The 24,590-nt window shown below is 40.0% G+C and overlaps 1 protein-coding gene across 1 annotated transcript in view; it reads right to left on the bottom strand.

The window, feature by feature from the left end:
• LOC109980796 (pbx/knotted 1 homeobox 2) overlaps positions 1-24,590 on the bottom strand; it is a 136,655-nt gene that overhangs the window by 95,274 nt on the left and 16,791 nt on the right. Inside the window, exon 2 of the mRNA XM_065963163.1 lies at positions 7,695-7,777. The gene's annotated coding sequence lies outside the window, so the exon portion shown is untranslated. The remainder of the gene's footprint in view (positions 1-7,694; positions 7,778-24,590) is intronic.

The following is a 24,590-nucleotide window of genomic DNA, read 5'->3' as shown; positions in this document are numbered from 1 at the left end:
GCGCAGGGGGGCTCAGGAGCTGGACGGTGAGAAAGTGTGTGTGTGTGTGTGTGTGTGTGTGTGTGTGTGTGTGTGTGTGTGTGTGTGTGTGTGTGTGTGTGTGTGTGTGTGTGTGTGTGTGTGTGTGTGAATAAATGAGCCAGGGGAACGGGGATTCGAGGCTACAATAGAGTTTAGGGAGGGAAAAGGGGGCGAGGGGTGTAATGGACTTTTTGGCTGAAGAACCAAAGGGGTAGAGCTGGCAGTGGGTGTGCAGGGCTCAAATGGGAAACGGGGGGGCCAGCTCCCACAATAGTCAGTGTAAGGGTCCCACATGGTCGTCCACAATAGCTGGGCAAGCGACTGCTGTCAACAATGACCTCTGAGGCCTCACTGCTTGAACCGATGGTCCCACCCTTCAGCACTTCCCTTTTAGCGCTGCCACACAGCCCAAGTAGGATTATTATTAGAGATCTATGTGTGTGATTTGACAGGAAATTCCTGTCAGCTGGACTTGCTTCTGAGGATTGGCTACTGTGCTACAATATGACTGGTTACAGCTGTGAAGTCTGCAAGGGTATACATATTTTCATTTTAAATATCCCTGACTCAAATTTCAAAACTTTCTTGTGTTTTTTTTTGCTGACCAAATATGACATCAGAGTACAAATAGCTGGATGTGTAAAGAAAAATTGTTCATGTATGTTACATTTTCACTATTACAAGACTTAAAAATTGAGATTATCCAGCAACAACTTGACAAAATTGACATATAGACTAAAGCTGTTTCTCATTTCAGGGGGCTGCATCCTTTTTGAGGGTGCATTTGAAGACTGATTGTGTCACAGTTGTGGGTTGAAGGCTGTCCCATTACAAAAGAAACTTTAGATGCGTCTCCCCAGCCATCCTGGTCCTGAACACATTGATTCATTGCGTGCCAATTGAAGTGAACCAGTGAACTTTTAAGTGGCTGAGTAAAACACTTTTATAAAGGTTTGAATTCAATCCAAAAACTACCAATACTCAATTTTTTAAAAAAAAACAGGGCTGTGAAACTTTAAATAAACTTTAAAACAATAGCTAAAAAGATAGTCAGTAGCTTTTTCCAAAATAATGAAATATAGAATAATGTTATAATGTAATGTAATGTAATGTAATGTAATGTAATGTTATAATGTAATGTTATAATGTTATAATATTATAATGCTGAATAATAAAAGTAATGCTGCTGCTGCCAGACTCAGGCATGTGTTAAACAGACTCAGGCCTGTAGCCCCGTACAGAAGCCTGATTTGAGTACTTCCGGAGGGAAACGATCAATGGACATGCAAAAACACTGACTCCCAGCATTCAGCTTTCTGGGTGGGGGGAGCTGGTGTTTTCCCCAGCCTCTGACAGCGCGCAGGTGAGTTTCAAAGTGGATACCATTCAGCCATTGGACGCTATTCAAACCAGTGAAAGCTGCAGACACGGACGTAGCAGCAAAGAAAATAAAATATATTCATAGTAAGATGAAATGCCAAGCGGATGAAGCTTGTTCCAAAATTAGGTTGAACCTTAGGCTGGCTTTCTCTGGCGGACGCAGAGTTGGCCTGCTTTCTGTTGGACAGGCATGTGCCAAAGACTGGCGGTTAGCTTGTGTTAGCATGCATAATTATCTGCTTTTCCATTACAACACATGTAATATTCTCAGGTAACTTGCAGTGCAGGTACCAGCAGTAAATGTACAAGCTAACCCTGCAGTGGGCATGTGCTTCTGGTGGCGATTAGCCCAGGGGGAGGGGCTTAATTTCATGTTGTGTTTACAAGCTGAAAGGAACATTGCTACTGACTCAACCTTTAAGGCAAGAGCCTGTCATCATCCTGTTGGACTGTTGTTTCGTCCACACTCTTGGGAAAACTTCACGCTTTGATGGACATGTGTGAATATGCAACTTGTGAAAATGTCAAATGCTGATGTTTGGGCCAAAAGGTAGATGCATACTCCTCTCACTCAAGAGTCACTGTGTATGTAGAAATATTTAACATGAACTATTAAGTTACAGGAAACAGAATGTTTACGTTATATATTTCTTTGATATACAGTATTTGCTTTGTTTGGACTAAATTGGGGGAAGTTTTTTATCTATTTTTTTCTCTTTTGTTCAATTATTCTTGAGTCTCATTGGCCCTTTCCGAATTGTCACAGTTCAGTAGGCAGTACTTTTCAGTAGGGAGTTTCTGTATACTGAACTTTCATGGACTGAACATTTCAGTATGGATACTAACTTCCGGGTTTTATGCAGTATGGATCGGATGCGTGCTTTCAGGAAATGAATTGTGTTTTACCACCCACAATGCTGTGCGAAATGAAACGTAAATCGTCACGTGCGCCTCCAAATCAAAACAAACGAGCGTGGATTAATTTAATCATTTATTAATCTAGAGTTAAAGTCCTGACTGAAATCACTACTTTATATTAACAACAGAAAATATAACAAATATCTGCATTATTATAAAACCTTTCTCTATTTAAATAATGATTTCACTATTTAAATGTGTCTTTATTGGTTTATTTTATATTCTGTATATTACTGTCTTTCATTTGTACTTTCCTTTATGTACTGTATGTTATTTAGTTATTTAATCTGCCTTTTACTTGATTTACATTGTGATATTGTTTTTTGTTTACCTGACTGTATATGCGCATTACTCTTCTTGAATAAAGCTAAACAAAAAAAACAAAAAGAAAAACGGGTGGATGCAGCCGATTCGAGAAACGTAAATGACGTCACTTCTATACTGAATGAATCAGAAGAAGTAGGCACAAATATCTGCCTACTGTGTGTGCATACTGAATACTAGGTACTAACAGTATGCAGCACGGATAGTAGGTACTGGCAATTTGGATATGGCCTCAGTGTTTATGTTTGCTTGATGTCTCCTGTTTGTGTGTGTGGATGGATGTGGCCGGCCCAAATAAATGTCTATTTCAACTGAGAAATCTGCAACCTGGTTGCTGATCTTTTTCCACTCACACTGCCTGCCTTCCAGAAGTACAACATACAGTTAATCATCTGGCACATGGAAAGTGTAAGCTGATGCTACATTTACTCATAATATTATTGAATATCATTATGTTACTGAACCACTGATACATTTAACACACACATCAAACAAATAAGGCCCAAAAATATGTTTAAAAACTTTTTAAAATTTTGCTTTCACAACATTAGTATGCTTCATTGTTAATGTACTGTTTCATTTGAATCAATGTGAAAACAAAGTAACCACATACTAGAAGTGATAATTTGTTCATTTTTTAAAAATAAAATCATTGCATCTCAACTTATAAATGTCCTCACAATCTAAATGTGAGGAAAATATATGTGAATAATTATTCTCACCATGCAGCACCCTGAGCTTTAAAAAGAATATCAATGTTTTAAATCAAACCTTGAATTTCAGAGTGTTTCTTGAGTGCTCTGCCTACTTCTACAGATTCTTTATCCATGTATCACCAAAAACCACAAGATGTTACTGTACAAAGAACCACTTCCCTGCTTCTATCATGTCCAGACATGTTCTGCAGCCTATCATCTTTATGAGGCTGAAACATCTTGTTGTACTCTTCAACTACTTCCTGCTCTTACACACCAAAATCAGATTTGAAACCTATCGGCTATCTATAAGTGCAAAGTGCAGCAGAGCATCTTGGCGCGAAATTGGAAATCCACAGAGTAACACAGGCTTGTCCTTGTGCAACCCACTGTCCCTGTTCTCCATGAAAAAGTTTATTTGTGTAAAATAGCTCTACGAGCAATCACTCCACAGGCAGGGATGATTGTAAGAGGTAGTGGGGGGGCGATATAATGGGGGGGTCTCCAGCAAGGAGAAGATTTAATTAGTGAAATCTCATTAAGTCTAACAAAATTAAGCGTAAAACAATCCTTGGTGGGGAATAGTGCTGGAGGTTTTCGGGTGAGGAGAGGGAGGGCAAGAGTGGGGGACACTTAGGGGCTGAGAGGACATGGAGACTAGATGTGCGATTAGTCCGGTCTGTGTGCAGGAAAAGACAAACAGCTTAGTATAACCAGACCTCCTCTGGCAATCAGCTAGAGACCGCCATGAGTGTACAGATCCCCCATTGTCTTAGCTCTTATTTCAACTGTGGCCTCATCCTAATATAAGGGCCTTTGCAGGGTTTGACTATATGCAATTGACTAATTATGATTCAGAGGACTATTTTCAACAGCAAAGCGTTTGCAAAAGAAACACTGGACATGAAGGAGTTGTTGTTCCAAGAGGAGGAGAAAGAAGCTGTGTGGCAAATGCAGTCAAAGCTGCTTTGCATAAACAGATGCTTCAAATTCCCTTAAAGTTCATGTTATTATCGCCCAGTAATGACATTTTCATTTAAAAATTTAATTTCTGGACTTAGCAGATGAAATAGGAATTGGTAGAAATAGGTCAATGTTCGGAAGAAAATTTGCCCAAAGTTACAGACTGTAGCTCAGTTGGTGGAGTCAGTTTTCTCTTAACCAAGAAAAAGTTGGGAGTTCGATCCCCAGCTCCTGCAGCCACATGTCTGATGTATCCTTGGACAAGACACTTGACCCTAAGTTGCTCCTGCTGCTTCATCAGCCTCGTGCAAATGGGATTAGTTACTTCTGATGGACACTTTAAATAGCAACTTCTACCATCAGTGTGTGAATGTGTAGGTGTGGCCTGCAGTGTAAAAGCACTTTACACTACACTTTACAGATTCTGCATATGTGCAGGTGTGAGACCATTTGTTGGTATGTGAAAGGTTCTGGTTCTGTTTTTGTAGTACAAGGAGTATCATGTTTCACCTGTATTTCTGTATGCAGGGAAAGAGTCCATGTAGAGAGCAAAAAAGGCAGAATGCAATCTAACCTAGTGCAAACCAAGAACCAATCATTATGTCATCTACAAAAGTTCAAGCTTTACTTTATGTCTTTTAACAGAAATATGAAATATGTGAAGTTTATAATCCTCTTTGGGATATCGTATTTCAACACCAACTCGATTCTCGATTCTCAAGTCTATAGGTGGACAACCTTGATCGTCAACCACTGGCTACACCAGAACCCCTGAGAGTTGGCCGTAGATCTTAGGGGCATTTATGTTCATCAATAGGCGATGGGCTCTAAGATCGGCCTAAACTTAACCAAATAGATAGTTTCATGTTTACAAGGTTTAAGACCAAATAAAAAAAACAAAAAGAAACAGCTGCTATTTGGGGGTCATTTGGAGATATTGTAGCAAGCTTTGCTATTTGTTGACCTCTGATGAGAACATGTTGGTTATGCAACATAAGCAATTGAAGCTCCACAGATTGTATGCTGAAACACCTGTATAGATGCATGGCTGTGTGTATATATACATGTCCTAGTCTCCTGCAGGAAAGTGAAGTCTTGATACATATACCATCCACCAGCTAAACCATGACATCAATACTTTCAGCCTCACTACATTAGGACACAGTGGGTGACTTTCTGTGTTGCCATTACTTGCCGACATTATTTGTAAGCTTTGAAATGCAATAAACCAATCAGAAGTGAACATGTGACATCCATGACTCAACCATGTGTTGTCAAGATGATATTAAGAAAAACTATTCAGTCATTTAAAGTTAACAAACACTATCAGACTGTTGTTATCAGGAGTAGTTTCCTGATATTTTTATAAAAGGGAGCACTGTCTTGTAATTTTTTCTCTTTTCATGATTCTAGTCAACCCCCACCAAACCCAGTGGCACATATGAACAGAAAACACAGATAATGTATTGGGACAAAGGTCCAAATTCTAATGGATAGCACTCTAATGTGACCAGAAAACAGTGATAGCTTCTGTACACGTCTTCCACATGAAAGCACAATTGTTTTGTGATCTCAGTGTCTTATGAAGAGAAACATGATGCAGATAAACTGAGAAAAGATGAATCAGAGGGATGGGTTTTCTCCATGAACTAGAGATGAAAACCAAAAATAATCATTTCCAAATTCAGCAGGAAATTAGTCGCAACATGGAGGAGCAGAGGATGTAGAAGTCTTTTAGCTTATTTCATTCTGAGCCATTGGGACTGGCAATAATATTAAAATGCTCCAAGACAGCAATCTCATCCTGATTTATCACAACAATGTTTCTGTGTTGACTCATGTTGTGGTTGATATGGGCAACAGCAACATACAACTCTGGCAAACAATTATTTGCACAACCCTCTTTATCACTGTATTACTTTGCTTGGAACAAAAAAGTATGACCTTTGATCCCTAAAAAGAGTTTCTTCGTCTCATAATGACAATTCTAAATAGCTGCTTTATGGAAATTGTTTGGTGCACTTACTTTAACTTGCTCAAGTAAAAGCACCTGAACACAATATTTGTCAAGCCAGAGGAACAAAAGTACACCAAAGAAAGTAGCCCATTTTAGCCACCATGGTGGGAATGACATTTAGCTTTGCAATTCTGTTCCAGCTTTGAACTGATAGAGCTCGGTTGGGGTCTAAATGGGAGAGCTGGAAAGGCACGAGAGGGATGCAACAGTTCGAGGAATTTTTAGATGTGTGACTCAACAGCAGCGTGCAGCAAACTCAAATAATACAAAGAGGAAGTTTGAAGCTAACTCAAAGCAACCCAAAATGTTGGCAAATTGGGGAGTCCACAAGGTAGGAGCCCCCTTACCCTCCACACAGAAGATAAACCAGGTCAAAGGCTATATAACATGGGTGGTATAGGGCAATTATTACTGTTTTTGGATGTACTTTTAGCAAAGAATATGTAATATGTCACACAAGAAACCAACCCTGTTGTGTTTCAAATACTCCATTTGCTTTTGGTGTTTGGTTCAGTTAAAGAAAAAAACAAAGTATGCATATTGATGGGCCTTCTCCAAAGCATTTTATTCTTATATGTTTTGGTAAAATGGGTTGAACTCTGTTGTAGAAGGTAAGTGAGTAAACACAACAAGGATAACATACAGTCTGAGTGAAGTTGGAAGGAAGGAAAGAAAGCTCAAGTCATTGGTATCAATAAAAACCATATGAGGACATAAATCGTCTGTTGTCATAGCAACTGCAACAACCGCTATCAGCAACAGCAAAGAAACGAGCAACAGCAATCAGTATACTGCCAAATTGTAAGTGTCAGTGGAAAATGAATGGTTGTCGTCCATCATTGGTCAGAAACATTGTATTTGTCGACAACATCATAATGTCAGTCAGTTCAATTTCAAACCCAGTAAAAGTGTTTAGATAGCACCACATCGCAATCAAGCAATAACATCCGGTCATTCTCATTGAATCCAGCGTCAACACTTCACCCTATCAGTAGGTCTGAATCATTTTTATCTTGGTCCAAGATGATTGAAGTTTCAGCAAGAAATAAGCACATGAATCTAAATTCTCCTTTAAGTGTTAATGCAGAGAAAATGTGCTCGGGGGATTGAGATGATTGTTAGGTTTAAAGTGGCCTGAGTAAAGTGCAGCAGGGTAGTCATTAACAGTGCACTTTGGCATGTCAATGTGTGTTAAAGCATGAATTACATTTGATTGTGAGCTCTTAAATTAAATCACAGGTCGTTGTGCTCAACTCCAAAGAAAAACAGATTAGTCGGCCAAACTTGAGAAAGTCTGTCTGGGGGAATGAAAGTTTTCTCCCTGAAACATCTACTCGAAGTTGCTCACAGCGTTGTTAATGACGTAAGTTACTTACAGTTAGCTTGCCAACGGCAACACGTCAGCTTTTGATGTTGTTCTCAGCTCTGTGGTCTGGTTATCCAACTCTCCACACAAGCTCTGTTAACAGAAAAGAAGAATTAAGTCATTTAGATTGATCATCATTATACAAGAGAATGCATTACTGAAGGTGACGCACAGGATTAGTGAGAAAAAGGCCAATGCTGGCAGAGGTTGCTACGTTAAGTGACAATCAGAAGTAACTAATTCCATTCATACACATTCTTAAGCTGCCGCTAAAGAAGCAGGAGCAACTTTGGGGCTAAGTGTCTTGCCCAAGGACACATCGGACATGTGGCTTCAGGAGAAAGACAGACTCTACAACCTAAGCTTGAAAAGTTATTCACATCTTTAAGTGCATTTCCTGGAGATCGACCCAAGTGTTTCAATCCACAGGTTGTCAAATAACACTTGTCCTCAAAATCCTACTTTGAGGAGTATCTGTTTATTATCTGTTTCTGTAGCAAGGTTTGATTCAATCTGCTGTGAGGAACTTTCATTATGTGCCAATGTTGGCGACCCCTGAAGGCAAAGCAGTATCTCTTATCTCTTTGCTGATCTTGTCCTTGTCCAAGAGGAGGTGGAGTTTTCTGATAAAAATGTATCAATCAGTGAATCTTATCAATGGAATATATGGACGAAGGAAACTTTTTTGGCAGCATGCAGTCCATCACCTCAGACTCAGAGGAAGCTATAGGCGAGTAATACAAATGATAGAAATAGTCTTGATTGATTCTATAGGTCATATAGAGGCATCTTTATCCATTTTAGTCCATTTTATAACCTGCTAAAAAGCTACAACCACCGCCTGACATCCACCACCATTGGAATGTGTCGTCTCCACAATCACCGCCATCCTCATTCATGCACGGCCTGCTCCGACCTCCACCTCAGTGACAAGGAGGTATGGACAACAGGAACGCAAGGAATACAAAGGAGAAACCCTTCCTGCATATTGTCCCATATGCTCTTTTGTAAAGCGTCTCAAGATAACACTTGTTATGAATTGGCGCTATAGGAATAGATTCAAGATTCAAGATTTTTATTTGTCACATGCTCATACAGATGTGCAGTGAAATGTAACGACTGTTCCACAAGGCCATGCAATAAACACTCAAATTACTAATACACATAAATACAGTAATATAGAAATATAATGTAAAATTAAAAAAGAAATATTTGAATATACAAAATATAGAATAATGTAAACAGCATAAAGTGTCAGTGTGTAAAGTGTCCAGGGTGTCAAAGTGCAATGTGCAGATTGGAATGTGTGGTGTGTGTGCATCATGTAATCTGTTTTTCATAATGATTGATTGACTGATTGAGTTTTAGGGGCCTATTTTTAGGTCAAGTATTCTTCTTTCCTCCACACTTCCTGAGCATCTGCATTCTTCCTTATATAACTCAAAGTGTGAAACGGTGTGTTTGGTTTTGGTTAAGGCACAAAAAGTTTGTGACCAAATGTAGGACCAACATCATGGAATGGGTTTTTAAAGGAAAAACTTAGCTAGTCCTTCTTTCCTGTCATTTTAAGCAAACACTCTTCAGCCAAAATGTCCTTCATTTCTATATATTATATCATTTTGATATATGATGGAGAGAAGTAGGACTATCTAATGGTTAGATGTCAAAGGAAATGAATGCAAAGTGATACGTATCAAATGACATGTGCATGTCCAAGTGCTTTTTAAGGATACACCATATCTGTGTTTTATTTGTTTATATGATGGCCATTAACTTGATTGGTCCTTTTTATTATTTATTTTTATGACTCAATCACAGCAGAAAAAGTATCTTTTCCTAATATCCACAGACACAGGTGGAAACAGGGCGGTCAGAGAGCAACTCTAACTTAAATTCCTGTGAGGAATCGACTGGCCGGCCCACACGGAGCGCAGCGCCGCAGAGAGAGAGTTATGGCGCACATGCAAAAGATTTAAGTTCAATCAAGCATTCAGGGCCGGACACCTGATCTTTCGCTTAAAGCTCCTTCAGAACAGTGGGAGTGTGGTCGGGCCTCACAGCAGGCCACCTTACCTCCAGCAATCTGCTAACACAGAGCCTCTGAAGGGATGGTATTTATCCAGAGCTGCACAGCTCAGCGGGGACTACTGAGTGTGTGGTAGGTAGGTAGGACCAGAGGCCCGCCGAGGATCAGGGGGAATAGGAATGAAAGCTGTGGAGATTTAGCTTGAGGAACAGAAACCTCTCTTTTTTTCCCCCAATTGCTCCACTTGAATCATGAGTTTAGGGCACCCTATGTGTTGGAGGACTATAGTCTCCAACACATGGGATGCAAATCAACCACCAGGCCATCTGCGCCCTTTTGATTCCAGCCAGGCTTCTGTATAACTCTGACTAAAGTGCATCTTGCAGGTAGAACTTGAGACGATCCAGGAGTAACGCACAGACCTAAAAGACCTTTTTTTTCTTTCTTTTTTCAGGTCAAGCGAAACAGAAATAATTTCTAAAGTTAATAATGGGTCCCGCCTTCATGCCAACACCATGGAAACTCAAGCATGACTGTTTCACCATCTAGAGCCCTTTATTGAACACATAATGGCTAAACAACATTATTATTTTTGAAAGAAAAGTGCAGAACCATTCTTTGAAGATTGCTTCAAGAATTGCTTTTACACAAGTTATTATTGCTTTTTGGTGTCCACCATTGTTTTGTACTGCTTTTTATATTTAAACCAATGAGAAGGAATATGCTTCATGGCTTTAAGGTGTTCTAATACAATCTTTTAAATCAACTCATGAGCGCTACAATTTGGCAGTAAGTGAGCACCTTTTCTATTGCTTTATAATAATCAGCTTTTCACTGAATGAATTCCTCAAATCAAAGTTGACTCAAGTGTTCTTCATTTGTAAGGGAATACACAGAGATAGTTTTTGTCGATCTATTCTTTATTTCTTCAAGCATCTCCTTTAACAGTCGAAGAATTGGAGCTCAAAAAGCTTTCAGGAAATAGCATGTATTATGATAGAAGGGACGAGCTCAAAGCCCAAGAAAACGAGGGAGTCTTTAAGATGTAGCTTGAGTTTCCCGGCCAAACATCCCCTCTCAGACCACGGGAGATTTGGGTGAGAGCATTTCTTAGGTTTCCTTCAGCCACAAAGAAAACATTTTAGCCCCCTCAGTAATCCCTCCCAAAGCCCTCCCTAAGCTCTGAGGGCCCTTCCTCCCTCAGTCGTCCCCTCCGGGCCCGGGCCTAGATCCTCCAGGAGCATCTCTGTACACACTCACACAGCTCACCGTCTCTCCATGACCCCTCGGGGACACGGCTGACCTTCCTGTTGACGTCAAAGTAAATCAGAGCGGGAGTCGCGGTGCAGCGAGGGGCTCCACCCAGGGGGCTGGAGGTCTAATCACCGTGTTCCTCGTGAAAGCCACAGAGGAAACATTAGCATTCCTGTATGTGCCTCCATCGCTCCCACTGCAGCCTGTACATGTGTACACATGTACACAAAGGCAGTCCGAGGAGGAAATGAAGTTATTCTTTTGCTTTTTTAATATAAAACAATGTCAGGGGCCATGGTGCTTAATGACAACTTCTTCTTTTGATTCTTTAAGTACATGTGCTTTCCAGTAAAAACAGTAAGCTAATGGATAATGATTGCCGTTTACAGTAGCCAATAGCCTTAAAATGTATAACTCCCGCCCCCCTTGACTTTTTAAACAAAACCCCAGCAACGCAAAGGGTTTGAAATGTTGTCCTTCAAGCTCTTTCCTTCTTTAAACTAATGGAGCTGAGTTAGTTACCATTTCTGTCTCTGCTTGTGTGTGAGAGAGCCTTTCTGTTTGTTTACTCTCTGAAGACACAACCACAGACTGCAAAAGAAGTGGCCTTCAATGTGAAAGCACCAATCGGTTTGCAGAACCCTTTGAATCCTTATGCTTGGATTATTTAGCCACGCCACCTTGTCTTGAGCGTTTTTTTTTTTTTAATCAGAGGTCGAAGCTGGAGAGGACTGTGGAGCTAATGCTCACTTTCCAGCTAATACTGGTGCTAGCTAGGTGAATCCTTAGCTCAAAACCTCATATTTAATGGAATGCCTGTATCTGACTTTAACAGAAATGTACTTTCTAAAAAAACAAACAGCTGATGCCTCAGTGTATTCTTGAACTCCTATGACTGAACACTGAACACTATGCAAGGCAATTAAAAAAAAAACAATTCTTCTTAGCAATGTGTCAGTGACGTGTAGTCAAGAATTACAATAAGAATTTGAAAAAGCACAAGTGTTTCAAAAAACAAAATCTGTACCCTTCAGGATTATTCATGAACATTTTTCAATGTTTTAAAGACAATGAGAGACTACGACTAAATACAATTGAGAAGGCCTGTAACAGTATTTGTATTCATCCTTCACCGTCACAGTTCAGTGCATGCAGTCATACAACGTATATGTGTGAGTGGAGAAAAAACGACAATCACTATGGCAGCAATCCCATCTCGATCCAGGTGGAGATAATGCTCGAAACTGTTTGCTAACCGTTATTAAACTACAAAGGAAGAAGAGGCAGACACATAAAAAAACACATGAAGAAGAAAAAGGAAGAAAGAAGGCACCATAGCTTTCCTCTTTAAATCAGTTCATATGGGGACACTTCAGGTTCTCAGGTCGATAGGTTGTGTCTACTATTACAGATAGATCCAAGATGCAGGGTGGAAGAAACTACAATTTACTGTAATACACTTCTAAATAACTGAAGTAAATCTAGAATTATGGAATTGGTATTTTTTGTTGCTTTTTTTCCCTCTTGAACCGAACTCGTACAGTGTCATGATCCCAAACCGAAGTAAAAACTGCACCATGAACTCTCTGAACTGTTACACCCTTACTATAAGAATACCTACAGCTGGGTATATTCTGTCACTGACTAACCAAATGCTGGCAAAAGAGTTAGCTTGCAATGCAAGACATAAACACCTAATTTGATTTCATGAAAAGCAAGTTTTGAAAACATGTACTCCTGTTAAAGGAAGAATGTGCAACATTTTACACATGAATATAGTAGAATCGAGTACTGCTGGCTGTACTATTGTCTGGCCGTGTTTACAACATGTTTACAGGACGGCCCTGCATATAACATAGCTCACTCACTGCTTATTTGGATGTCACGTAGGCTAAGTGTCTTTAGATCGTAGTCATTCCGTGTCAATTTATGTGCAATATGAAGCTATGAGCTAACTAAAGAGCGCTAACATTAGCCTGCTTCAGAACAGTAGAGTTGTCGCCAAACATCAGGATGTTTTGGTTTCATGCTGGTGCTCAAGAGCGACATCTACTGGATCAAGAAGTCTCACATTCTTCCTTTAAAGTGTGTTTTACATCATAGTCCTGGTTTCATTTACAATGCTATCTTTTTCTTTTTTTTTTACATATTCTGAATGTATAGAGAGATATGTATAATGTGTGTAAATTATAAATTCTGCATGGAATCAAACCCAGCAGGGAGAGACCTTGGTTCTGTGTTACATACCAGCTTCATTATGACTAAAGGAATGAGACTCCGAGAGCGCTACTCCCCAGACAACTTGTGCTTCTTGTGAAATGATTATTTTATTGTTGCACTGTGTACAACATTTGCTCATATCAATAATGGGATATGCTCTGATGCATCAGGCAAACCCTGGGAGAGAATCTAGCTTCATTTGACTCATTTGATTTCAATGCTTGCGTTCCTGGCAAAGCAGGTTTGGAGAGAAGACACAGACATGATTAAATATTCACAACTTCCTGCCCAAACTAACGACTAAACAGATCATTTGGAGGCAGGGAGAAAACTCCAGATGGACATCTTTAGGATTCCCAAATCCTCCTTTTTTTTTTTTTCCCTCATCTCCGTCTCGAGTTTGGGGGTCAAGGTGTGAAGGGAGGACCAAAAGACCCGTTTCCCACAATCCCTCTGCAGCTATAGCCCCCCAGCTGTTCAAGAGCTTCCATAACAACAGCTGCGCAGAGGTTTAGTGGTTCAGGTTGCTATGACAACAGCAGGATCAATTGGCATGCACAGACTCTCTGTGTTAATAGCAAAAGTGACATTATACCATAATTTCATTCCAATAAAACGCGGGCAGGTTTTTACTGCACAAAGATTCAGAGGGACATAAAAACGGAGAAAATAATTAATTTTACATAATGCCCGTGGCTCATGAGCCCAAAAACTCACAGGATTCTCCCACGCATATTGACAACCAAACCCAGAAACCTCACACTTCAAAATCATCCACTTGGCCTTGAGGATAAAGTCGGTACAGTATGTGACTCTTTCCAGCTCACACAATAGGAGCTAAATAAGTCGTAATGCCCCGCAGCTGTATGTGCCACAGATCAGTGGCCGGCAGGATGTGCAACAATCAGAAATATTTCTGTTCTCCTGACAAACAGGATACCGGGTCACTTGGCCACCTTAACATTGAGGGATCAGACACAGAGGAGGGGGTTTAAAGTATTGTACGGGGCCACAAATAGCCAGTTTCATCTCTACTTGAGTCTGTTTGTGGGACAATAGATGATGCGTCACCTGGAGTATGGTGGAAGTCAATTACAAGTCATACTTTTAAAAGAAGGTCAAAGCTCAGTTCTTGTAGCGTATTCTGGCTAGCCTTAAACTTTATAAATAATGAAGAGATAGCCAACGTGACATCCCCATATCCTTTGCCTTAAGTTTTTAGTATATTTTTAAATTATCATCCCTATGTTGGATTTCTGGAGCCAGACGTGACTGTATGGATGAGGATGGTGGAGCTGTAGAGGAGCATGGAGTTAGCCAAGCTATCAAAGCTAAAGAGTCTGTGCCATGTTTTAAATTCATTACTTTGTACATGATGTATCCTGTTTCTCAGAAGGGGATTATTTTTGTGATAGTATAGCTGACAAGGTTTTTTTATTCATCAGCCAAGAGAGCTCAGTGAACATAAATAAAAAACATCTTAAAGGCAACTTAGAATAAAGCACAGACACAGACATGTGCTCATAACAGAAAAATCCAATGTTACTATTAAAAAGCTGTAAATCTGACTTCTTGGTCGGCCTTTTATTACAAAAAACGCCACAGCAAGCCAATGATATGACAGATTTTCTTTTGCATGAATCATCCTCCAAAAGGCTCCAAAACACTAGTGCAGACGGCCGAGGGGCTAAGTTCAGTGACTGATGGAGACAGATAAATGTGTGTAGACGGACAATAAAGAGTTTCATATTATATATCATATCTACGGTGTGTGTTATATAAGGTTTTGTACCATGTTGTATCATTCTATATTGTTTTTTATCAAGGCTTTGCATGGCTTGGTATGTTGCATTGAGTAGTGTTGTGTCGTATGGTATGGTATGGAATGGCATGGTATGGTATGGTATGGTATGGTATTGAATGGTTTGGTATGGTATGGAATGGAATGGCATGGTATGGTATGGTATGGTATGGTATGGTATTGAATGGTTTGGTATGGTTTGGTATGGCATGGCATTGTATTGTGTTGCATCTTATTGCATCATATTGCATTGTATCCTCTTGTATCGTATCGAGACTCTAAATTATATCAGTCCTCGGCTGTAAAAGTGTTAAATTTTGCCAGGAAGCTGTGCGCTTTAATATTGAGTCTTATTGCAATCAGCCCCAAGTGGCAACTTTTGGAACTGCTGTTATTAGCTGTTTATGTTAGCTTCATTTCTCTGCCCTGGAGGTTTCAGCTTGGGCCTGACTTCAACCATTTGAGGATAATTCCAGGGAATTATAAGGGGCTCAGGTTGACAATGGCAGGTATTCCCAGAGGTGAAACCAGAGCCGACAAGGCGTCAGCACCGCTTTAAGCCCAACATTTAACGAGCATGCAGCTGATACAGGCAGCTGTGCCAGACAAAACACCGCACAAACACACACTTTTAGTCGACACACACCAACATGAGCACTTTCCAGCTGCCACACAACACTATTTCTAACTTCAAGCGTGACACAAGAGTCCGAAAAAGTTTGTGCCCAGGCCGAGATTTGACATTGATTATTCTTCTCTGTCTCAAAGAATATGATAGCCCCTCGTGAACAGAGGAGGGAAGCCAAACAGGAATCCACAGCTAAAAATACCCCCGTCGTGATGAGTCAGGATGGATAGAGCAAACAAAAAAGGCCGCTCTAATTTCCTCCAGTCTGTGCTGGCGGTAAAGACTCAAAAAGAAAAATTCCAGTCAGCAATGTCACCAGTGGATTCTCTATTTAATGAATCAAACCGCATCAGAAGGCGGAGGGGAAATCTGTAGACTAGAGGGATAAAAAAGAGATTATCCAAATGGGGGCTAATGATGTGAGGAAAATCACTCAAAAGGAGTAAAGGTGCAGGAACACAAAAGTGTTTTGTTCCGAGGTGTCTGGGTCGTTTTGTGAATGTGAATCAATTATGTCGACTCACATTTTACATTTTTTTTTTCTATATGCAGCAACATCTACAATTCTACAATTCTACAATTCATTTAGCAGACGTTTTTATCCAAAGCGACGTACATCAGAGAGTAAGAACAACACAAGCAAGGATCTAGAAAAAAGGAACAATGTGAGTAAGAACAAACGATCATCTTTGAGTCTGATTGGACACACAGGTGCTGACAGGAAGTGACCAGAGGCAAAGCACAACATTGAGGGCAGTTTTTGAGAGCTCTAATCAGTATAGAAACCATCGTTATCAAACAAAAACCATCGTCATTACCATCATCATCATCAATAATATGGAGACCATCATCATTAAGTTAGTAGGTATTCATGAAAGAGCTGGGTCTTTAGCTTTTTCTTAAAGATGCAGAGGGACTCTGTAGATCGAATTTTTTAAAAAGTTAATAAGCTATATAAATGAAATCTAATGATTTAAACTTCTTCCTGGTCTTTGTTCCTCCCCAATATGTCCAGTACATAAGTTTTCTTCTCACTATGACTTTTAATATGTGATTACTAGGGCTGGGCACGTTAACGCGTTATTTTTATAATTATCGCCAACAATTATTTTATCTCGCATTAACGCAGTTTTTATTATTTATTTTCTTACTGTAAAAGTCTGTTGCTCACTGGCTTTTATTTTGTAAAATTCCATCGTGAGCGAGCCTAGTATGTTGCTTACTGCTGCGCATGTCTGCTCCGGCGCTCACAGGAAAGAGGAAACAGTGTTGCCAACTTGGCGACTTTCTCGCTAAATCTGGCAACTTTCCAAACCCCCTTGGCGACTTTTTTTGTCAACAGCTACTAGCGACAAATCTAGCGACTTTTTCTGGTGTTACTGGAGACATTTTTGATGTTAGAAACTGACGTGAAAGCACGTATTGCTCTGCAGTTACTGTCCTCAACGAGCAGCGGGTGCTGCCGTAAGCCCCTCACCCTTCCAAAAGCACTCACAGGCCGTCAGTGTAGCCTTGAGCAGCAGACCCAGCTGCAGTCAGAGAGGAGACCCACACCACTCTGTGTCCACACTGCAACCAATGCAATAAGCTTTAGTTTTGTATTTATTTGCTTTGATTACATTGTTTAAGTTGAGAAGGACATTTACAATAAAAGTGCGCTATACACTACTTTTGAATTCATTATTGGATTTTGCGTATAACAATGCAATTAATCGTGATTAATCACAGGAACTCATGCGATTAACGCGATTAAAACTTTTAATCGTTGCCCAGCCCTAGTGATTACACAAGTCAGTACTTTAAAACGTCTCTTAAAGTTAAAATAAGTTGTTGCACTGACTGTTCAAAAAGCCATAAGGGATATCTGTGTTGTCAGATTGGACAAGAGTTTGGTGCTGATGCAGGTCTTAAACGAAGTTCAATTCAACGTCATATTGCGTTATAATTTTGACTGAGATGAGTAAGGCAGAATTTACATACTGTGCATTTAAAACGAAGCTTCCTCTCTGAATGGAGCAATCTAAGACGACTCAGAGAAAAAGAGGCATTCTGTCTCCAGAGGTGTGGATGAAGTGTCGAGCCACTGACAGCAAAGGTTTCAAGATTCAAGTTTTAAGTCATACAGAGGTGGAATTATTTTCCTGATTACTGCAAAGTTGAGGTGTGACTTGAAATGTGTCTTGAAATTCTGCTGCACGGTTACCACCTCGATGCTTTCTACTTCACTCTGACTGGGGAGTGGCTATTAGGTCCAGTGTTTGTGAATTATGGCAGACACTTTATTCCAATGAGGCTTATATGCAGGGAAAGGGGACAATTTTTCCCCAACCACTGCACAATGTCTAATTTAAATATGCACAACCTGCACCGACACAGAGGTGCTGTTTGCTCTGCATTTAACCCTACGTGTGTTTTGTGATTCAGACGGTGTCTTCTTGATTCTTTTGCGCCGGTTAAGCCGATGAAAAAAGCACAAAAGCGCAAAACTTTTAGTGAATCAAGCCCTCAATGTGGAGTCATCTGTTTTTAACCATATTAGGTTACCACAGTTACCTGTTACATATTAACGTCCCCTTATGATTTAATGAACGTTGCATGAAAGTTCATTAATAGTTGATAGCTAGCTAGATGGTAAAAAAGCTGTTTAAGGTGCCTATGGGAGTTAGGTAGCCAAATAGAAAATGAGCAAGGCTGAGCTGGCAATCCAGTCCTGTCATTGGTCTGGACTGGTGTTGCACACTAATACACACTACCAGAATTAAACATACACCAATCTCCTTATTGAGATGAATAAGATTCGACAGGAAAGTGACTAAATTAGCTTTGACCAATACATTTTTAGAACCAAGTAGTTGAAGAAATAAGACGAGAAAAAAATGGAATAAATTCATTTACATGTTAAGTAAGGGAGGATAAAAAGCTTTGTGTCTATTTTAACAGGATGTGTCATTATTGTTCTCAGCTTGTGATGTTTTTTTGTTTTTTTTGTGCTCCACACGTCGCCATCAGTGTGTTAATTAAATCCTGTGTGTTCATGCCAGTACCTATTTCTACATATATATTAATACAACTGTTACTTCCACTGTGCTACAATACAGCATCATTTCAATATTGCATATCGCACACTGTGCAGTATTATTACATTTCAACCCAACTTCCCTGATGCAATAAAATAGTAAGCTTCTGCACATAGACTCTATCGTCTGAAGCATGCTTTTCAAAAAAACCCCGGTCTCTGCTGAGACCCCTGAACTCATTCTGTATGTTGATTGACTTTCACAAAGGTAAATACATGGATCAGGTGATCTTCAGCTCTCTGGCAGGTGTTTAAACCATGTCATTCTTTTCTGTCAAACACTATGTTGCATGTTATAGATTTTATCTCAGTCATTCTCCTGTCCACTCCATGTCATTACATGGTTGCAAAATTGGGGGACAACATCAATTTTTTCGTAATGTTCATTCAATGTGTGTGACTGAATAATGCAATAGTAACAATTCAAAGATTGAACTTTAAAGATAAACCCAACAAACACACAAGGGGCGGAGCCAAGGGTGCCCAGGGCCACCCTAGAATTTATTGGCCACCCCTGTTACCTTCCCAAAAGTGTGAACCTAGATGAACTATTTGTCTTGTCAGAGGCAGGACTTCAATTAAAGAAACATTTTTTGGGGGCTGTGTTGCAACAGGCTAGTAAGAATCAAGATTTCCTAATTTAAAAAATGACACACCCGAATATATCAGGGCTTTCCTTCACCGACATTAATTAGTTCAAATTGCTGCAGCTGGACTGATAACCGGCTCAAGAAAACATGACCACATAATCAATCCTGGCCTTGTTACATGGGCTTCTGATGAACTACTATATGGATTTTAAAATGTTATCACTAATTTTTAAAGCTCGAAAGGACCAGGCCTCCAGATATACAGTATACAACAGACTTCTTGACTCCTTATGAGCCTGGGCTCAGACCTGCTCATCTGGGTTTATGTACTCAGAGTCCTGGCTCTGGACTTTGGGAATGACCTTCTGAAATCTATTATTTTTATTATTATAAAATCTGAGTAGTAGATAAAATAAAAGCTATTTATTAATGTGTGTGTACGGACTTCCTGCAACCCCTGTAGGGGTCAGTCCCCCGTCACTTCAAAAACTACTAAAATAGTTCAAGATCTGGAGTGCTGGTGGTGCAGTGGTGCAGTGGTGCAGTGGTTAGTGCGCACGCCCCATTTATGGAGGCTATGGTCCTCCAAGCAGGTGGCCCAGGTTCGAGTCCAGCCTGTGGCTCCCTTCCCGCATGTCATTCCCTACTCTCTCTCTCTCCCTGATTTTCAGCTCTAGCCACTGTCCTATCTCTCAATGAAAGGCACAAAAAGCCCAAAAATAAATCTTTAAAAAATAGAAATAGTTCAAGGTCTAATCATAAAGGAACAAAATGAGAGGGGGAGATTTAAAGTCCAAATGTGTAAGAAATCTCCCTGCTTTCTTTTCTTGTAGCTACAGCTTTTGACTTTATCCTCAATATTTTAACATTATTCGAAAGCTTAACACATTTTCATTAAATGAAAATGCACTTAATTAAAAAATAAATCGTCCTTATCTGATATACATTTTCTTATAACTGCCACTAAAACTCTTCTGAGGTGGGTTGGCACATGAACCTTGCAATGGAAAATAAATACAGGATGGATTGTGTCACCCTTGTGGAAGGTATTCTTTTGACTTGTTCTAAGAAAACCAAATACTCAGTAGAATCCGAGTTGGTCCCGGAAGAAGTCCGGCTGTGAGGCTGAAACAAAACCTGTTCACCTGTTTATGACTCTAAAAAATAAGCTCTGGTTTCAAACCTGCAGACTGCTGCTGTAATTTCATGAAAGCAGGTACAGTAGAGACTCGTTACTGTGGCATCAATTAAACTTATTATATGTTGAATTCATAACTTTTTACGTATTTGGTTAAAGTTCTCACTTGCCATAAACATGTCCTTAGTAATGATAAGATCATTATTTGCTGTTTTATATGGACAGAGGGATGAGTCATATGCTGCTTTGTTGAACTAGTCAACATCTGATATGAACAAATTAAAATGAGATGGAAACAGTTGGAGTACCTCATAAAATACTGGTATGAATTTGCAGACATTCATACAAAATTAAGAAGATGATCTGACTTACTACGATTGGATTTTTTTTTACAGTGTAAATTATATTTCTCCCCTGTCTGAGACACAGCCCAGATGTAAGCTCATACTGTATATGCACACAAATGCATATGTGTTATTATGCATGCATACTTAATGTAAAATGTGTGTCATGGCAGAAAAAAACGGGCATGTCTTCACACTTTACACCAGGCGTCTAAAGTGTCAAATCTGACACATTGAGGAGAAGCTGCAGAAGGATCCCTGCAGAGTGAAATCATCACTTCCTCCCCCCTCCCCCCAAAACGCAGACAGACATGTGCAGGCCAGTTATAACCAACATTGAATAAAACCACTGTAGATATTTCAGTCAAGCTCAAATCCTCCATCAAAGAAACATGTCACCTATCCACCATCCAGGACTTCTAGCGGTACAGGGCCAGGTAAAATCCCTGCAGATCCCTCACACTGACAGAAAGTGTTCAAACAGGCATGGTGTTTCAGAAACCATTGCTTACATTTTGATATATATTCAAACTTTTGCAAATGCTCAAAAATGATCCAAATGTTCCTGATTTATTTTACAGCTCTGCTGTTTATTTTGAAGACCTACTAACTACAAATATAAAAACCACATTGTTTAAGAGGTTTCTGAGCACTGGCCTGTATCCACCAACAACACAGTGCTCACAACCTCAGAGCACTTCTAACCTGCACTTATTGTTGCTAGGTTACAATAGTACTTCCACTTCCTAATGACTGTTGATCTCTTTAAACTTGTTCTGTATGCTCAGTATTTACTTCCACTATACTATCACCAAGAATACATTTAAACAAATCAATTTAGCAGCAGCTTTAGTCCTGGAAATTGTTCCCTTGAATATCCGATAAGTTTCTCCTCCACCGTTGTTGATGACAAAGCTGATATCAAAAGTCCCGCCCCTTCTTTATTTTGATTGGTTGGCGAGGGAGAAGTGTTATAAACAAACCAATCACATACCATTCTTACACGTTAAAAAGACACATCTAATTCAACTCCTTTATAAATTGTGATTAGGTAATTGACTTACATAGCCTTTATCTTCTTGCTAGCTGCACAAAACTAAGGAATAGGTAGCATTTGAAAAATTCTCCAAAAATGACAGCGGCTAAAACACAAACGTATGCATTGTTGAAGCATTTCCGAAGCGGGTTTTTAAGAGTTAAACGGTGTTTCATTGTGTGAGGCAGGGAACAGAGGAGCACAATAAAAGTTGGCAGCGAGACAGCGAGGAATTCCCCGTCAGTGTCTGAAGTGAGCTAACCTCGCTCGTCTCCTCTCCCTGACTCTTCCCTCCTTGGGAGAGTCCAGAGGAAGAAAAAGTTAACTCTTCACAAACACACACACACGCTGGATGTGTGCCTCAGTCCTGCTGCATGTCTTTTCTACTAAAGTATCAAATCCCTCAGCACAGAGGCCTGCAGGTATCCTCTGAAGTCTCTCCTCCTGTGTGTTTAAACACATTCACAATGCATCACTTATTTCACAGCCCCCCCCCACCCCCCTCAGCTCCATATCCAGGCAAGTTAAAGTACTTTCTGTCCTTTTCCCAGGACAGAACATAGTGTCTCTCTAAATGTAAGGTGCTCTGCCATCTGTATTAAATGTCTGAGGCTGTTTATAAATACCACTGACCACGAGAGAGACAGAGGGAGGGACAGCAGTGAGCCGCTTCACTGAGAAAAAAAATACAAATAAAAACCCAGACAGCACACTCTCAATCAATTTCTCTAACCCCTTTTCACTGTCGCTGCTCGTGCACACACACACACACACACACACACACACACACACACACACACACACACAAATATCCACAGGGCAGGTGCAGGTCCCCCCTCGTCAACCTGCCTCGGTTTGTCTCACCTTCACAGTCCGACTGACAAACTCTTCAAGCCGCTGCTCTCAGAGAAACATGGCCACACCTCCATGATGACCTTTATCTGTCTAAGAAGTGCATCCAGTTTGAAAAGATTTCTCAAACTTAAAAAAAAAGAAAACACAAAAAGTGAAGTATGAGGACTGAAACGACAGATGGCTTGTTGAGTCATGATCTTGATTGGAATTTTTGGTAACGCTTAAGATAACGGTCTGCGAATTATCCTGAATGTCATGCAGAGTGTATTCATGATGAAATATCAGTAAAGCATGTATATTACCAAAATCTGAATACATTAATGAATGCTTAAAAGGTACAATATTATGTCAAAATGGAGCAGCAGAGAGAAAGAGAGAATCACTCCCATGATTCCCCATTGTTAAGTTACAATAGAGTAAATGATGTGAACACTGAACTTGGTTTGTTTATTGGTTTAACACAGGACTATAATTTATGTCTGAAAGCCCTGTATCAAGCTCTTCATATATGAAGTCCCCTGATCAGCTAGAGGACGGTGGTCAAAATGACCTACAGCTTCACTAGAGGAAGCTTTGGACCACTCATCCAGCTACAGAGCTGTGACAGAGACCATGTTGCTTTTTTAGATGCTGTGAACTTATTGACTAAATCTCAAATGGTTATAGAAGGACATTGTTTCAACATGTTATCATCTCATGTAGCTTTCTTTCATTCAGTAACATTTGTGACGGTTGCTTCAGTCGTGAGTGGGCTGAATGTATGGAGGCTCAAGTAATGTTGATTACATTTAATCATTCCTTTCATGCATTTATGGTGCAAAAGTGCAGCCATTCCTGTTCTGTCTGCAACATTTTTAACTCCTAGAAGTGACCAGTGCAGAGGTCTGTTTGTATGAAGGTCACATATGATGCAAAATACACTTTAACATGTTTTAAAAAAAAAACTAATATGTGTCCCAAGCCTACAAACACCCCACTTATGAGAGAAGTCCATCCTCTCCGTCTTTTTTGCAGCAATACCAGAGAAGTGCCAGCAGGGAGACGGGCACACACACACACACACACACACACACACACACACACACACACACACACACACACACACACACACACACACACACACCACCGAGGAACCAGGACCTTGACCGCGGGGAAGAGACCGAGGAGGGGGGAACAGAACAGAAAGGTTTCAGTGTCGTTTAGCAGTTTAAACGACACTGCAAAGCCTCCAAGCTGCTTTAGTCACACACACACACACACACACACACACACACACACACACACACACACACACACACACACTGCAGCTGCTTTATAGCTCCCTTTCAGCACAGAAACACTCATCATCCTTTCGAGATAACATTTACAAAGTTCCACAGAGAGTGGGAGGTGTCTTAGAGCTTGACTCAGTACTTTAAAGTCTGTGATGATTGAAGTCATATAAACTTTGTTTTTTATTCCTTATGGACGACTCGTCACTTTTTTTTGGCTGCAAAAGTTTGTGTTTCCAAAGAATCTCAATGTGGTTTTGTTCATTTAGAGATGAAAATGTTGGTTTTTTTTATTCTGGAGTTTTGTGTTTTCTTTCAATAAAAGATTCAAATATGGAAACAAATAGTTCAGTTACGGTTATTTATAGTCACAATACTAATTTCTGACAGTGCAGTTCTCATTCGCTGCCACTCTAGTCAATGCTACTGTTTAGAAAGTGAGCACCACAGCCTGTCTACACACACAACGCTCTCCTCCGTTTCAAATACACTGTGATCAATTACAAAATAAAACACAATAAATCTCAGATAGACAAAAAGTAACATGTTCTTTACACGTTTTTCTTTGAATAACTTTATAATCTTGTAGTCCTCCTGTGATGTGTTTACAGCTAATGGCTGCTATTAATCATCACTTTAAATCATCAATTGTCACTCTAAAGGTGCA

The sequence above is a fragment of the Labrus bergylta genome, chromosome 14 (assembly GCF_963930695.1).
Source record: "Labrus bergylta chromosome 14, fLabBer1.1, whole genome shotgun sequence".
NCBI lineage: Eukaryota > Metazoa > Chordata > Actinopteri > Labriformes > Labridae > Labrus > Labrus bergylta.
Note: the sequence above shows the minus strand (reverse complement) of the source record. Positions and strands in the feature narration are given on the sequence as shown.